The sequence below is a fragment of the Melopsittacus undulatus genome, chromosome 6 (assembly GCF_012275295.1).
Source record: "Melopsittacus undulatus isolate bMelUnd1 chromosome 6, bMelUnd1.mat.Z, whole genome shotgun sequence".
NCBI lineage: Eukaryota > Metazoa > Chordata > Aves > Psittaciformes > Psittaculidae > Melopsittacus > Melopsittacus undulatus.
The window spans coordinates 15,360,191-15,374,574 of record NC_047532.1 but is presented as its reverse complement, the minus strand read 5'-3'; the positions used below and the strand labels follow the sequence as shown (position 1 = coordinate 15,374,574).

Sequence of the window (14,384 nt, the reverse complement as noted above, 5' to 3'; positions counted from 1 at the left end):
TGAGTAGCTCAATAGGCAACAGCTGCACTGACTGCAGTAAAATCTTCCCACAAGTGATTCTGTAGGATACAACACATTTCTGATCCACACTCTTGTGAACTTGAGCTGCTATTCAGTAAGACTGCAGCCCTTGCAAACACTCCAGAAAACACAAGCACAGATTTGCTTCTCACCAGCTTATCAGAAAAGGGCTCTTTTACCCATGTTTTGCGGTTCATAACAGGAATTTCTGAAGAATTTAACATCCAACTGACTTCCACACACGCTCAGGCCAATGCACTCACTGCACTCACTGTTGGACAGCTCAGCTGCAAAAATTATGAATCCAGATGATTCGTTTGATCTGTCACATCACCAGGCTAGAAGGCAGTAAGAGGTTATCTAGATGAGGATGAGTAGGTGTATCCTCCTCTTCCACATACATAACTTCCACAAATGCCATTGAGAACATGCACTTGCTGAAGAAGAAATAAAGAATAATAATAAAGAATCTCTCCTTCTCCTTTCCACTCACAGGGGCTTCAAAAAGGGAGATGCCCCCATCACTTGAAGCCTGGCCATATAAAGATTCAGAAGCAGGCCTTTCACAAAGAAGTATTCCACTAATCACACCGGAATCAATATCTTCTTTCTACCCCTGCCTTTGCAGAATCCATCCACACACTCCAAGCTGATCTTTTAAATGAAACACTGCTGCTTCTATTAACCCCTCTAGATTGCTATAATCAAGAGTGTACCTGGCTACGAACGTGACTTTCAGATGTCAGTTAGAAAAGCAATTGCAGAATGTGGCCAGCTCGAGCAGCTTTGTTAGAAGCACAATGCAGAAAATAAGATCAAGTGATACTTGCAAAGAACGGGGCTGTTGTCATAGAAGCACAACACTCGCTGCCCTATGCATGCCACTGTGCTGTGCTTGAAGATGCTGTGGGTCAGCTCCTTGAATCATTAGAGGCAGCAGCAGAGCACAGAAATGGCAAAGGAAATTCCATGCCCTTGCTTGAATTCGACTTTTCCCTTTCCCTTTTCTGGTCAATAGAGGGAAACTGAAAGGACTTCAGCACTAATTACTGATTACTCCCCTGAGTGCAGCTCATTACTGAAGCTGTACTCCACCAGCTTTTGAGCTCAAAGCACTCACAGGGCTGCCCCCGAAGGTGTGCTTGAATCTTGAAGTCAGGAACCAGCAGACCTTTCTCCCAGTTCTCCTCCCCTCCCTTCTTCTTCCTCACTTGTTGTCCTAAGTGACTTGTTCTCCAGGTGATCCCTGGTTACACCAGTCCGAAGGACCACACAGGGAACAGAGATCCCAGTTATAAATAAATCCTCCTACAACTTCTCCTGTTCTGCATGTTTTTAAAGTGGGTTCAGCTCCTGATCCAGCAGAGCCGAGGGGACCAAGCAGTGGGAAGCGATAGCAGTTGCTATGCTACTGAGAGAAAGGTCCACAGAATCACATCTCCTGCAGGCCCTCAGGACCTGGTGCAGATCCAGCAGCAGAGAGAAAAGGTGACAATGTGCCGGTGTCAGGCAGCTTCTGTCCACCTCATCACAACAGCTCTGGCAGCCATCGTTCCCAGGGGATTTTATTCCCTCCTTGGTGAAAGGATGGCAGTGTAACCCCCTGTTCTGTGGGTATACAGCTACATGCGCTCTTTGCCAACATGACTCCAAATACAGCAGCTCTTTTATTACTAGGACATGCAGATTACCTAGGGGTTTATTGCAGAATCAGAGAATCATAGAATAGTTGGTGTTGGAAGGGACCTTAAAGCTCATCCAGTTCCAACCCCCTGTCCCAGGCAGAGGCACATTAAACTAAAGCAGCTTGCTCCAAGCTCCATCCAACCTGCCCTTTAACACTGTCATGGATGGGGCAGCCACAGCTTCTCTGGGCACCCTGTGCCAGCGCCTCAGCACCCTCACAGGGAAGAATTTATTCCTAATATCTAACCTAAATCTCCCCTCCGGCAGGTTAAAGCCATTCCCCCTTGTCCTGTCCCTACAGGACCTTGTCCAAAGCCCCTCTCCAGACTTGTTGGCCCCTTTAGGCACTGGAGCTGCTCTAAGGTCTCCCCGGAGCCTCCTCTTCTCCAGGCTGAACAGCCCAGCTCTCTCAGCTTGTCTCCACAGCAGAGGTACTCCAGCCCTTGCAGCACTTTGTGACCTCCTTTGGACTCCATTGAGCAGGTCCGCATCCCTCTTGTGTTGAGGGGTCCAGAACTGGCACACAGGGTACAAAAGAGAGGCTTTTGTCTGTTTCCATTTTGATTGCCTTGGAATAATCATCAAGAAAATGCCTACACAGAAAAAGATTTAACTACATTACAGAAAACCCATTACACGGGAGAATAAAAACCTGCCAATCAGACTGTCCTTGAGAGCACTTCAGCATGAGACCTTGCTTCGCTTAGTTCTTTGTAGCTAAGAGCATACTAATATTAACAACCTGGTTTCTCCATATGATTTAGTGATGGGAAGAAGGTCTCAAACACATCCACTTCCAACTAGTTTTGCTAGAATAGGCACTTATGTAGCTATGAGATACCTTATTATTTCCGGACTGAGGAAAAAGCCTGCAGTGGAAGCTTGTCTTATTACACTGAAACCACTTAGGAGGACAATGTTACAGATGCTCTACAGCAATAAAATCTTAGTCAGAGCTTATTAGCCACCAAAGAACACATTCCTCAGTCAGGGTGGCTCTTCTACCTTTAGTTTCTATTTTGTTTTAATGAAACTTAAAACACAAAGAAGCCTATCACCCTAAGACGCCTCCACAGCAAACCAGCATTCAGTAGTCACTGAAATGTGTCAGAGACAACTTCACATAGCTGTGCTCTTTAATTTGTGACCAACATCATGCTGAAGAATCAAATTGTTTTGCAATGTGACACAAACTGAAGTGTTACTGCTCTTACAAATCACTACAAGTGGTCACTGCTACCCCTGTTCTGCAGTATTTACTGCCTACAGCCAGCTTCAGCAAAGAGCAGTACATGAACTGTCTAAAGCTGATGGTGTTGGCTAGAAATCAGCTCGTATAGGTCACCGTCCATTTACTTCCAGAAAAATATAAACAAGGTTGACATCCAAGTGTTGGCAGCCCTTATGGCTTTGACTACAAACTAACGGAAGGCTGCTGTTCTCTATCCTCTTACAGACAAGAAACAGGAAATCTGATCATTACCGTGGAAGATAAGGCACTTCTGTATTAGCAACTGCATGGCTCTGCTCACAGACATGGCTATTTCCACAGCCCATTCCCTCTCACAACATTGCAAGGAAGAAAACTGAATGTGGAAATGAGTTCCCTTATCTGCTGACCTCAGTTAACTGTGAAATTCAGTCACACTGGTAGAGCTTATACTTCCAACTGTATACACCTAGACACATCTGCAATTTCAACTTGTTATGAATCTGTGTACCCTGTATGTTACATGTTCTGTACATTTCTGATAGCAAAAACATTCTTTTAATATTTGTCACTGCTTTATTTTTAAAGCCAAAAATAAAGTTTACAATGTGTGTTTTGTATTACATAGGACCAGTGGCAATTTAAATGTAACTGTTTCACCACCATCCTCCAGCGCACACGTTTCTCTTCTTAGGCAGCTGAGAAGATGGGGTGAAACCTCCCCTGTGTATCTCTAAGAGTCAAAGATCTTATGACAGTGTGTTACTCCAGGCTGGGTCCAGCTCATTTTGTGTGTGCTCAGCAGCTGAGCCTCTGCTGTTTCTCCTGCCATGCTACCTTACTGCCTTACAGATTTCACAGTGTTAAATAGTTCCTTTATTTCAGAATCCAAACTTCTTTTTTCTCATTTCCATTTTACTGTTCCTGAGTTTCCCTGCTCAAGATCAGCCAACAGAGAAAGAAGTTAGTGACTAGAAGGAATAACTGATACCAGCAGGCAGCAAGGGAAGGAGCAGAGCCACAAACACAGCTGTACCTGTTAGACTCCTGGTTATCCATAAGCATTGAGGAGTGTGGAAGGAAGAAAAGAAATTACTAGATACACTCATTTAGTAAAAGCAGAAATAACAAGGCTAAATAAAGGTAGAAGTTTAAAACAAAACAAAACAATACACATACTGTTGGAGTCATTACATTGTGCTAAAGACAAACATCACACGCGTGCCAAGGCTCTTACAGAAGCATAGCACAGCAGCACTGCAAGCAGCTCTGAAGATACTAAAAGACTGTGGCAACTACGTTGTCAGTTGTGGTAGGGAAGAAACAAAGAAGTAGCTAAACCAAAAGATTTCTTAATCTCTAATATTTACAGCTTACCAGTAAATAGTGAGAGCTCTTACCGACATGCAGCATAACTTCTTTGCTAAAGAGTTAATTCCTTGTGAGGGGGTTCCCCAAAAACATCTTAAAAACTGCATCTTCATTAAAAATATTCCAGTTCACAAATCACACATTTATGTTAATTTTCTATTACAGAAACTCACTATGTGCTGTGATCAGGAAAGTTTTTTGTTTGTTTTCTTTTTCAGGAATTAAATACTAAATCAGAGTCCTGGAATTTTTTACAGCCAATGTATGCTGTCCTAGGTGTAAAGCTCATAAAGGAATAAAGCCGTGACCTTAAGGAGTCTTACACAAATGCTGTGCTAAAAGAGAGATTTATCAGAAGCAGAAAACACAGTACAAGCAATTAACATAACTGCTAAGAAGTATTGCAAGCAAGCAATAGTTACCAATTGAGATCTATAATCCATGAGACAGATGGAGGCTTTGCTGTGAGTATATGAACCAAGAGAGTGGTCACGCTGTTGTACCTGTGATGTAGAAGCAAAAGGATTACAATGTTTATGATAAAGATGGGCAATGAGAATATCATGCAAGAGACTAACAGGAGGCCGGTTAGGCTGTGAACATGTTGCTGTGTCAAGGTCTGAGCTTCCTTCACCAAAGGTAAAGGATAAAGCCCTGTACAAAGTATACAAAGAACAGAAACAGTGCTTGAGTTAGTGACAGGTATTAAGACAACAGCAGATACTTGGAGCCATCAGTTTAAAATTTATTAAAGGGAGACTATCTAGATTAATCTCAAATGAAAGTTCCAGGTAAATCCTACAGGTGGGTGCAAAACCTCAGACAGGCATCATGGCATGTTTCCTGCAGAAAGGCAGCAAAGTAGATGGAACCAAGGAGCGGCTGAAGAGCATCTGTACATCGGTGTTTTGCACAAAGCTTGGGTCAGAGCCTACTGTGCTGCAAAGGCAAACTGCAATAGGATGTGGAAATGTCTGCAACTTACAGCACATCCATACAAAAATAACTGCCTTAAAGTAATAGTTGTTCCAGATTTGGAGCAGCAAAACATAACAGAATTCAGTTCTCTTTTCCATGGCTTATCTAATCTGAAAGCCAATTTTGTCTCAGGTGCACTTCCCTTCTAGCAAAGAAAGGTACACTACCATTTGTCACCTTGACTTACATGATTGTGCCTTGTGGAGACTGCCAAAACACGTGGACAAACTCAGATCTTATGTAAATAACAAGGTGCAGACACCTATTTGAGATCACAATTGACAATCACCTCACTCGGCCACAAGGCAGCACCTTGCTCTTGCCCAAAGTATTGCACATTTTGCAGTATCAGTTATGTTTCCTCTTGTCCTCACCCCTGACTGCTGCAACAGTTGTCCCTGTGACAGTCCCTGGCTTGTATTTCAGTCTTGTGCAAAACATGAGTCTGAGGTGTCCTCCAAATAACTTAACTGATAGATCTAGAACAAAAATAATTCAACAGTGTAAACAGAGAGAAAATGGATCCTATATTTATTAGTTAAAAATGTGAGCCCCTCGCCTTGACAGCAGACACTAAAACTGGAGTCTTTGCATGACAATGCTGGTAATGGATTTGGTCCAGAATTCACATGATACAAGTGAGTTCAATACAGGTATGACAAGCGCAGGATAAAAACCTCTGATCAATGTAGGTGGCTATTTATTATTATTATTATTATTATCAATTCAGATTTGGGAACACAGGCTTTACAAAGTCTTCTAAGAACTTGGTGGGCGTGGAAGAGAAGTCAAGAACCTGTGGATATCATGCTTTTTCCATCAACTCTCTGACTTTACAACGACATTTGGTTAGGCAGCAGGCTGGGACTGCTGTTAGAAAGATTTCCTCAAGACAAACATCTCTCTGTGTCTTGAAGCCCTGCCTCTCCTATTTCCTGTTTAACGTTCAGCATCCTAAAAGCCCATTTTAGAGCCACAACAAAACCCTCAGGAAGGAGGAATTAGTCACTCTGATCTTACAATAGCAAAAAATGCAAAGAAATAAAAATTCACACATTTTTTACCTCTTCTATGAGTGTTTTCACTCTTTTATCATCACATAGTTCCATGCCTGCTGGCAAACATAGTGGTCCAGAAAAATATTTAACAGTACAAAGATCTCCCCTTCTAAAGGGGAGCCACTAAGTCCAGCTCTGTTTTTTCCCAAAAGATGCATGGAAGAAGAGATTTTCATCCTCCTTATGCCCTAAAGAGCGGAAGCAGAGATCTCCACACTTCCCTGAATATTCAATTGAGTTTGAGAACCCCAGGAGCCAGCCAATTTCTAGACCTACAGAACTGCTAGCTGAGGCTGATCCTTAATTCTATCTCCAGAGAACAGTGAGAACTGAAGAGGTTGATTGCTATTACGAAACTCACTGTCACTAAAGCCCTTGCTCCCTGTCACAAACACCGCAGTAAAGGCCAAGATAACAGACTTAAATCCCTTTCTCATCGCTCTCCAGCCTCACAGTTCTGCCTCAGCTTCTCTGAGAACTAACTGGCAATACTGAAATGTTTCTGAGTATGGACACTGAAGTAATAGTGACATAAAAGCACTCAGAGCAACACACAAGATTAGTCTAGATCTGCTATAAGGTATGTGTAACCCCCTGCTGATCCTTCCCCAGCTGGAAGGCAGCATGCAGCTCCGTTCTGTGCTGGGATACAGCCCTCTACAAAGAAAGCTGTGACCATGCCCTCTCGCAGTTTTGGAAGGTAAGGCAAGTTCAGGTATGTGATGGAACTGATACTGTCTGGAGCTAGTGCCAAACCACACGCAGATTCATGTAGACACCCCTCCACCAGTGAGCAGGAGACAGAGTTACAGATTTTTCTGCATCACTAGGTCTAAAATCTTTCATTTACCTCTAAAAACAAGCTGTTGTCCTCACCAAATTAGATGACTGGAGGCTGGTGTGGTCTGTAAACCTGATCCACATGAAGACAAGGCCAGCTAAGAATGCCTCTGCAGCACAGTAGTTAAATTTGCTGCCTTTTGTCCCCCTCCTCAAAGCAGAAAACCTGTGATGAGCAAGTTAATTCATTTCTCTGTGCTGTGATGTTCTCCATGCTGCAAAGCCACCTGCTAACCAGTATTAGAACAACCACCCTCACAATTCCTGTGTTTTAATCAGCTAATACTTCCAAACACAAGTCTTACTGCTTACGTCAAAGATCAAGTACCACCATGCCACAATAACCTAAGCACCCATTTACAAGAGCTCACTAATAGTAACAGTGAACCTCAAGCACAAGATCTAGTTTCACAGCAAGACGCACACCTGAAACTACCAGTTTGTGACATTTCTGTGCTAACCATTGGGAACTGCCTCAGAAAAGAACACTTCTTCAGGCTGAGCTAGTAACAGAACAGATATGGGTATACTGGGGAGGGTTAAGTGGATGCGAGGGCCCTTCCCTGGTACCATGAGCTGCCAGCACAATGCAAGACTCTGAAATGTGTTGCTGTGGCCTGCCCGTTTTGATCTGCAGCTGCATCAGATCACATGAAAACGAGAGTAAGAAAAAGTATCTGAACTACACACCAGTCAGCTAACATGACAATCGCAACAAGCATGCTATTGAATACTACACGTATTGCTTTGTTGTACATGGATGTAGCAAGAACCATTGCTACTAAAGCCTAAAGCTAATAAATCTTCTCAATTTTATACCCAAAAATGTATCAGCTCTGCATAGAGGGCAGCACCATTTTGTCAAAACTGTGAAGGGAGATGGTTTAAAGATTGGTTTATTTGCCTCTCTTCTGAGGCACTACAAATTGTCCTAATAAAAGAGTCCTGAAGGCAATGACCACATCAAGGTCTCCCTGAATGCAAATACAACCACTTCCAAGACAGGAAGCACAAATAACAAGAAACAAAAGCTTGTCTTACATGTATACACTTACATGCAGCAGCATACGGATTTGATCTTGTACCCACTATGATCCAACACCAGTGATGATCTAGGTACATATTCGAATACACAGATCAAGACTAAAGTCCCACTGACATTTTTATCTTGGGAGGCCAGAGGAGGGAAAAGAAAACCCACCTAAAAGAGGAGGTTTATTTGAACCCAGAGCTAATCCAGGGTGCTATGAAGCCCCACAAACTGCTACTGGCACATCTGAGAGCACAGCACTGGGTCTGGAGTGAGCAATAGGAACAAAGCAGAGAGGTTGAAACCAGATTTGCCACCACCAAGGAAGCACACAGAGAAATGAAATACACTTCAGAGGCCACAGTCTTGCATTGTCTCAGGCCAAGGGAAAACCCAGGTTGATATTAACACCCACACCCTCTGTATTTTGGTCAAGTTAGTCTTAATTCAGGTTAGATCAACCTGATGCACTGCACACACACACTGCTGCTCCTGCTGCAAGACGGAATGGACAGCGTGGAGACAGCACCTGAGGAGGCAAAAAGGTGGAAACGCTTGTGCCAGGGTTCGGGATATTGCCTGCATCCCACAGCAGAACGTTACCATGCACATCGGGTGACACTGCCTTGCTGCTGGCAAGCACGGAGAAAACAACGCGTGGTCTGAAAACATATGGCAAGAAGGCACAGCATACACTGGAGAAAGTGGAGTTTGTACTTTTAATGGACTGAACGAGAGCGACCGATGCGTTCGGCTTTGTGCAAGGGGCCGGGGGTCAGCGTGGACGCGGCTCTGCGGTGGTTGTGCAGCCGCAGGTCCATCCGCTCCGGAGAACAGCCACCGCAGTGGCGGAACCCCGCGTGTCCGGCTGCCAGCTGTGCTTGGAGCTGCTGCAGCACCCCGAGCAAACACCAGCCGGGAAGGTCCCCGTCTCCAGGCCCGCCCCGCTCAGGTTAAAGACACAGCCGCTGTACCGGCTGTCACACGTCTATTTGGGGATGTAACCGCTGTACCTCCTCCCCACAGCTCCCGAGGCTCTACCTTCCACACACGCCCCAGAGCACCCGTCCCGCCCTACCCGCCGCCATGGGACGGCCCGTCGGGGCCGAGGAGGGCAGGAAGAGTTTTTGTCCCCCCGGCGGGAGCGCTGAGGTGAGGCGAGGCGCTCCCCTCACAGTTATCTTGGGCGGGGAAGGCAGCGCCCCGACGGCGCGCACCGCGGCGGAGGAACCCGCACCCCCCGGCGGGGCCGCGGCTCTTACCTGAGGCGGAGGAGCGGCAGCGCCGGGCAGCGCCGAGCCGAGCTGAGCCGTGCGGGTCCCGCGGCCGCTGTTCGCCAGCACCTGGGGCGGCCCCGGAGGCGGAGCCGCGGCGGGGCGGAGGCGGTGGCCGGCTGAGGGCGGCGGGGCCGAGGGGAGACCCTGCCCGGCCCCGCTCTGCTCCGCGGCCGCCGGCGGGCAGAGCCCTCTGGAGGGTCCGAGCGGGTGCTCGACCTCAGCTCCCGCCCGTGCTCCGCGCCCGGGGATGTAAAACACCTCAGGGACCTGCAGCCCCGGTAGCGGGAACGACGGCCCAGAACGTGACGGCGCCGACAAGAAGAGGGTGTAGGGACAGGGCGAGGGGGATTGGGCATTAGAAAGAAGCTCTTCCCTGTGAGGGTGCTGAGGCGCTGGCACAGGGTGCCCAGAGAAGCTGTGTCTGCCCCATCCCTGGCAGTGTTCAAGGCCAGGTTGGACACAGGGGCTTGGAGCAAGCTGCTCCAGCGGAAGGTGTCCCCACCTGTGCCAGGGGTTGGAGCTGCATGAGCTTCAAGGTCCCTTCCAGCCCAAACCAGCCTGGGATGATATGATCTCTCCTGTGATTGTTCCTAAACGCACGCCATGCCTATATGTTGTAGAGCATTACCGTGCTTCAAGGAACACCTCACTGCACATCAGAGATGCCGTACAGCTTCTCCATTTTAGCCAACCCAGCCTACCTGCCAGGCAGCCCAGGGGACAGTTCTACCCATCATGGGAGTGATTTTCAACCCACATCTAGAAGAACAATGTTGATTTGCCATCAAAAGCCCAACTGAAATCACTGTTCTATAAACCAGACCCTGATTTAGCCCTTAAGGGAGACATCTCCCTCCACCTGCTGACTGATGCTCCACTGTGAGCCACAGCCCTGTAAAGCACAAACACTGAGGCCAAGTGGTCAAGGGCAGATATCTACACCTCGGATGCAAAGGGCATGGTATGACTTAGGCTCACTTGTGCATCTCTTAGTGATCAACAGATTTAGCATCCCATGATGAGAGGGGTTGGAGCTAGATGATCATAAGGTCCTTTTCAACCCCAACTATTCTATGATGCAGAGCCATTCTTCAGTCCGATTGCCAAAGGCTTTTCCAGGTTTCCTGCCATATACCTGAAATACCGATGCTTATACCCAAGACCTTTCTCATACAGAAAGAAGAAAGGATGCACCCCACTAATTGGGAGACAAGGGAATGTGTAGTGATTCTTTCTGTCTATCATGTTGGTTAGCCATGTATCTGTGCTTTATCGAATGAATAGCCAGGTGTCCTAGTGCCCTGCCCTTCTGGGATTTAACGTTGTGTGGTCCTGAGTTGCTTACACAACTCCCAGTGCGGGAGGACTGTGTTGGTTTAGGTTTACAAATGAGACAACAGAAGAGCACTCCCACAAGCCCAGGGAGGTGGCAGGGAAGAGCAGATGCTATGCTCTCTCTTGTTTTCCAACATGTGGATCTACCTCACTCTCTCACAGCAACCATGCGAATACATTTATCAAGCACAACATGTGTGCTTTACTCCTCTCCCAGCATTTCTAACCCAAGGTGCTGCATCCTCACACAGTGTGATTGATCTAAGGAAACAACTTCAGTCTTTTCAGTTCCCTCGTTTCTAAAACCAGTGTTTTGTTTGTTGATTTATTTACTAAAGGAAGAGCAGCACCAAAGCTCCTAAATCAAGAATTATGGTAGTGATAATACTAATTACCCTGAGTCTAAAAGACTCATTGTCTAAGCTCATGATAATCACTGGGCATACATAGACAATATTGTATCCCAAAGAAGCAGCTTGCACACAGAGCAGTGGTTTCAGCTCATTACCAGCTGTTGTCCAGGTTGAAAACATGCCAACAGCAAGGAGAAAACAAATTCTCCTTATCTGAATAGGTAGCACTCACCCAGGTGCTTCTTCACTTCCTTGTGGAATAAACAGCACGTATGCCCCATGCTGTGCCCCTAGTGTGCAAATTTCATTCTCTTTAATAAGGCTAATGCACCAAAACCCTTACAAATGGGATTGTGAGAACTGCTCATAATATTAGAAGCAGCACAATAAAGTGACATCCAAATTTGACTGTGCTGCCAATGCAGGTTCTTTTATGCAGAGCAGGTTGTGTCCTGAGACATACTCAGAAAGTGGGGAGAACATCTGCAGTTCTTAACAATTCATATTTCTACAACACTTCTACCTACACTATGCTGTACATGTGAAAATGGTCCAAAAATGAGTATATGCCAACAATCTCTAACCAGCAACCACTTACCTACATCCTGAGCCAAATTCAGTCCAGGCTGTCTTGCCCCCTCAGCCCTGCCCCAGCTTGTCTCATTACTCTGATGGGTCTTCATTCCCTGTCTTGGAGTGGCAGCGATAGGATCATGCCCCTTTGAGGAGAGGAAACTCTAGGTTGTCTCCCCTTCATCCCCCACATCACGCAGGATGGAGGAAGAGTCACATGTGTTGGTCAGAGGAAAGCAGGACACAGGAGCAGCTCAGACACACCTCATTGTTTTCACAGCACTGATCTACCTGGTGATCCCATGCCCGGGATGTATCCTGCCTGCTCCTGCACCTTGATTTGATGAGCTGCTCTGTCCCGTCCTGGGACAAGTGCCAGCTCGGGGTGGGGTGTAACAGCCTCTGGATGCTCTGAGCCAGAACCTGGGACACTGTGAGCACAGGTCAGACAGTCCCTGCTTCCCACGTAGTTATGAACAGAGAAAGTTGGGGTCTCTCCCTTGGCTTTTTTAGTCCCTAATCAAAGGAGGAGCCTACTGCAGATGGAGGCACTACAGAATTGTGCCATGGCATTTGTCACAGCCCAGAGGGGATCACACAAGCCCTGCACCCTGTCCCCCCTGCTTGTGTCAGGCCACAGGAGAGGGCTGGCAGCTGTCAGTGGAGATTGCTCCTCCTGGGTCATGCTGACGTGGTGGCACCAGGCTGGTGCTGGTGCTGCAAGAGTGAATCACCACCTCTGGTAGGAGTGGTGCTTCCCGGACAATGGCGTGTCTGGGAACTGTGTGCAGCCACTCCTTACGCTAGGCAAACTTTGGAAGGAAAAGCAAACGGAGTTTATTTGACTAAACTGCTGAACAAATCGGCACCTGATTCATGGAGGAGGAAAGGGGGAATAATGTGCCAAATAGTTCTGAGACAAAGTGACTTTTACTGTTTTGACAGACCTGCATCATTGTTTCCTGGTTCCCTCCATGCAGTGAGCTCCCCCATTCAATTAGCCCCAAAGACAACTTACACAGTGGTCTGGAAGTAGGGTGTGACCTTTTAGATAAGCTTCATCCTTTGGTTCTGCTTTCTTTTGAGATGAGCATGAACTTGCAGTGAAGTTCCCTTCCTCATCCCACTCTGTAGAGAGCTCAGTTTGGTGTAATTCTGCCTTTATCACGTTCGGAATCTTTATCCTTAGGCCTCAAGTTTTGATCCACCATTGTCAAGGAATAGCCTTGGAGTGGTTCTCCTGGTTGGGCAAACCCAATCAGGCATAGAACTGAGCGAGCTGCAAATAAATACCACAGCATAATGCAAATGCAAATGCCTTTCCTCTTGCCAAAAGTTAAGGAAAGTTCCATCACCTCCAAAGTTATGACCTTGGAAGTACATTCATTCGGTTTCAATAATACCTCACTTCAAAGCTATTCATTACACAAGCTGTGAGAACAATGAATGAAGCTCATTAACAGCTTGATACAGGCTGACAAATGCCATGGGGACAAAAGGGTGTTTGAAGTAGCTGACTCCTAAACTCATGCGTGCCAGCATGATGGACAGGACTCTCTGGCCGTGCTGGTGCTCTTGGTTGCTGCACCTTTGTTCCCTGCTGCTAAGCACAGCAAAGGAAAGGTTTCCTGAGTCTCTTGCTGACACTTCCTTACAGCCTGTTTAGCCCCAGGTGCACAAAGCAACCTCTGCTCCCAGGCAGCCAGATGGCTAGCTGCAATCCACTCACTTTAATTAACTTTGGGCTGGTTTTTTTCTCCCCTCTGTAGGTTGTTTCTGGGAAAAAGGGAGCTGACAGCATGTTCGTTTCCATGAGATTGATTTGGCCTGGCAGCCCCCTGGGTCTATACCAAGCATTTGGAAGGGTCTTTGGGTTTTGCTATCACTGGAAAAGGAGTAGAAGCTGAGATTCCAAGGGGTTTTCTAGGAGGCATCTAAAGAAGTTATGTAAGTATGCAGGTTTACTGTGAGCCATATGCAGATGGGCAGCACATGTAACAAAGCTGATGGGGGCAAGCTAATCTGAAGCCTTAGTTACTGGGAACAGTTGAGCTGCTGCAGTGTGTAATTAACTGTAAGCACAACAACAACAAACACTGACCTGTAAACAGCTCCTTTAAACCCTGTGGAGTTGCTAGGGTGCATAAAGGTACACAACATACATAAAAGTTCTTCCCTGTGAGGGTGCTGAGGCGCTGGCACAGGGTGCCCAGAGAAGCTGTGGCTGCCCCATCCCTGGCAGTGTTCAAGACCAGGTTGCACACAGGGGCTTGGAGCAAGCTGCTGTAGTGGAAGGTGTCCCTGCTCATGGCAGGGGTTGGAACTGGATGAACTTTAAGGTCCCTTCCAACACAAACCACTCTGGGATTGTACGATTCTATGAAGTAGAAGCCTGGAAGGCATGAAGTGCTGAAGGAGAGGGGATGCACGAAAAAGGAGGTGAAGGAGAGCAATTTTTAATCAGGATGGTCTTACATGTAAAGGATGAAGCACGTTGCCCATATCTGTCACTCTCTAGATTAAGAACATCACAATTACTTTGAGGCCATGTTGCTTCTGCCACCTGAGCCTGTTGCAAAGAAAGGCACAGATGATGTGCATCTCACAGGCTGTAATTTCACTGCAGAGATAAGACAAGGGCAGAGCTGCTGC

General features: G+C 46.6%; 1 protein-coding gene across 2 annotated transcripts in view; it reads right to left on the bottom strand.

Annotated features, from left to right (window-relative positions):
* RAB3B (RAB3B, member RAS oncogene family) overlaps positions 1-11,820 on the bottom strand; it is a 63,963-nt gene extending 52,143 nt beyond the window's left edge. Inside the window, exon 1 of one of the 2 annotated variants that reach the window (XM_031050661.2) lies at positions 11,758-11,820. The gene's annotated coding sequence lies outside the window, so the exon portion shown is untranslated. Of the gene's footprint in view, positions 1-9,456; positions 9,512-11,757 lie in introns of those variants that run through there. The other variant, XM_034063952.1, reaches the window with a different exon arrangement.
* Positions 11,821-14,384: the final 2,564 nt, after the last annotated feature.